Below are 3,461 nucleotides of genomic sequence, written 5' to 3'. Positions count from 1 at the left end.
CCCTAGATTGCATGCAAATAATTAGAAAGCAATAAAAATTCAACGCATGGTTGAAGACCGATAAAAGGAAAAACAATCAAGAAACCCAGAAAGGAAATTAAAACAACAATTCAAGGATATTATATATTTAAATTCTTCTGAAAGCCTACAAGTTCTCATCTTTTACAAGTGCTATTCGAAAATTACGATTATTATACCCAAAACTGGAAATGAAAAAATTCACTGGGTATGAAACCAATTGTGTTGCAAAATGAATTAACCTTTTTATAATCATTAATTTTGGTTTAGCCATCCATTTTTTTACCATATTCACTAAAAATTTCTCGAGTCCAGACCACTGGGTATGAAACCAATTGTGTTGCAAAATGAATTAACCTTTTTATAATCATTAATTTAGGTTTAGCCATCCATTTTTTTACCATATTCACTAAAAATTTCTCAAGTCCAGACCTAAGTTTAATAATATTATTTCTAAACAAAAGAATTCATTGTACATGATCATATTTAAGCAATGATTCTTCTTTTCAAATCAATTGAGTAGGACAATCAATGTTGTGCACATATAATAGAAGCAACTCACATCATATGTCGGTGCTATAATCACTATTAGCAAAAAACTAATACATCTTTAATAATTGAACAAGGAAGCACCCATCGAGTACCATTTAAAACACCGCAACAAGAAACCCTCAAATATATACATGGATGTAGGCAATCAAAACTAAATGGTCAAAAAACAACAAGGACAGAAAAGAGGGTGAAAATCAAGTAGCATGCATAAGCTACCAGGCTTCGCTGTTGGTCGGCGTAGGGTGTAAATGCCACTAATAGAGTTGTGCAAGTCCTTGTGCACCAGATGACCATTACTCCTGCCATGACCATTAGAGCAATTCTTGAAGTCTAGGGAATTATCCGGCACAGAGCAGAAAACAAAAGTAGTGGCAGCAAACAGTAGCCCACAAAACTGAGGCATCTGTAGAGATCTAGGTTTCCATTTCTTCCAACCAACATGTTGATCACAACATAGAGGAAAAAGGAGGCCAAACATACCCAACCTAAAATTACTCTGAATTGGAGCTTCCTTGAGAGTAGCTGGCACACTCCCAAAGCCATACAAATAATGAAGGGCCCTGAGAGCTTGGCATCTTCATGCAACTCAGTTTTCACTTTAAAAGGGTTTAGTATGCTCCTTGTTTTCTTAAATATCATCTGGGTATTTATGCCCAGCTCTTCCAAAAGGGGAGCTTCTTCTTTTGTCCTGACAAAAGGAGGAGCTGAGTATAGTGAAGAAGATGGGAAGGTCATGTTGCCCACATCAAATGGCATGGTTGCTAGGGTGAAAGGAAGGAGAAGAAATAGGCAGAGGGCTCAAGTTAATTTGCTTTCTCTATTGAAGCACTGTGATGCCCACGTGAAATTGTGGGTTGGAATCCATTCCAATTCTCTAAAGATAAACTCAAATTAACAAATGTCCATTACAATTCTCCTTTGTTAAAACCTAGATCAAGAAGAGCACACCCTTTCTTTGTAGATATGATTTCGATTACTTCTTTATTGGTTTTTGCATGAACATATTCAAAATCCATTGTGAGAATTATTGACACTATGGAGTTGTATTAGCTATCTACATAACAGGCCTGTTGAACTTTCGTGTGCTACTTTATTTTTCCCCTTTCGAAGCAACACTATTAATATTTAGCATAATTTATGTGAGAAAACTTATTAGTCCCTTCCTTTTTAAAAGGCAGTGAACTAATGTTTTTTTTCACACGCACCCTATTTCTTTTTTGGTACTCAGCAGGTGTCATAAGGTTTAAGTAGCTATATTAAGAAAATGTAATTATTAGTTGCTAATTTCAGATTAATTATTGGCCGAGAGCAATTTTGCTGGGGTTTATTGGCTTTTTCAAAAATTGTTATTGAACAAAAATGAGACGTATGTCGGTTGCAAAGGCAATTTATTTTTTGTTAATTTGATGGAAGGGTAGTGGATAGTGGAGATCGGTTAGCATTTAGTATGGTAACATCACGGAGCTAGCGAGCCACTGACAGTCAAGATGGATAAAGAGCATAACATATTTTCCAATTTCTAAATTATGAAGGAGCAATTTTTGCGCAATTTGCAGAAGCAGAGGTATGAATGACGCGTCTTGCAATTTATATACTTGTATGGGATTTTTTGGTTCCTTCATTTTCTTTTTGATAGGTTTATCTGTGTGAGGGTGTGCTTGAAAGTGATTTTTGGTCTTCGTTGTGAATGTTAACAGGAGCGTTTTCCCCCGTGTGAAGGTTGAGGTCGATATTAGCGCACTTTAGGCGATTGGCATTCATGTTGGCTCGACTGTAAGTCCCTCATTCCATAATTTTTTGTAGAGCTTAATTCTTTGAATTTCATGAAATTGTTTGTTCAGGTTATCAGGTGTCGTTGTATTAAGATTTTTGATATTTTCCTTAAAAAGGTCTATCTCCATAGCCCAAGGCTAATACTCATATTTGACCCAACATCTATTGCCTGGTATTATTTACTACTCTTTTACATATGTGCGTCTTAGTAAATATGAATGGCTATAAATCCAAATTTTTCAGTTCCATACCTATAAAGTCCATTCGGTAAAAGACAATCTCAATGCCCAAATCCAGGGATCTAAAAAATTAGGACAACACATGGATTACGCGGCAAAGATTCCTTATTGGCAATCAAAATAGTCTCCTTTAGGCTTGCCTTTTCATTTGCCTCTTTGTACTGTGTAGATGGAAATCTCAACAATCTCATTTTACCCTTGTCTTCTTCATTTACAACCCTGGTGTTGGATTTGTATTTGACTCTTTGATTCAACTTGCCATCGAGATACTTGAAAATAGAGAATAAAAATTTATGGCCCCGATTAAAGAAAATCCATTCCAATTCATCTGAGCCACAAAAAAACCCAGTCCAAACAAACTGTCGTGGTAAGTGAGCTCTAACACTCATAGCCTACATGATATCTCATGGCGTAACAGCCCTTGGGCCTCTACTCATCAAACATCTCTACTAAAATAAAATAGTACAAGAGAAAGAATAATCAAAACTTCATCAATTCAATACTTAAAACTTAAAACTTAATCAATTCCAAGTGGGTATTTAGTTACAAGATTGCAGAATCAAGAAAAATGATTCATTTCATCCTCCCTATGCTTTGTGAACTCTATTGCATAACAGAGTATGCTTTGTTTTAGAGCACCAAATCTGGATTCTTATGGCAGGCTTAAAAGAATTTAAAAACAAAACAATTTACATTATTCTAGATAAATCATGTTTAAAACATTGCTATTTGGAATATTACTATGGAAAAAAACTATAGTGCATTGCTTGTAACAATAGTTTAAACAATCTGTTAACTTCCAGATTTCCAATGCTTGCTTAATAAAACTTGTGGTAGCTCAAATCAAAGTCTCCTTATTAGAACTCAAACTTCAAACCC

The 3,461-nt window shown here is 35.1% G+C and overlaps 1 pseudogene; it reads right to left on the bottom strand.

Annotated features, from left to right (window-relative positions):
- Positions 1–729: 729 nt before the first annotated feature.
- Positions 730–1,435, bottom strand: LOC149539996 (uncharacterized; annotated as a pseudogene).
- Between the last annotated feature and the right edge of the window lie 2,026 nt (positions 1,436–3,461).

Source organism: Cupressus sempervirens, chromosome 9 (genome assembly GCF_028749045.1).
Source record: "Cupressus sempervirens isolate cs-2001-9-10 chromosome 9, ASM2874904v1, whole genome shotgun sequence".
Taxonomy (NCBI): Eukaryota; Viridiplantae; Streptophyta; class Pinopsida; order Cupressales; family Cupressaceae; genus Cupressus; species Cupressus sempervirens.
This window is presented reverse-complemented; position numbering and strand designations above follow the sequence as displayed.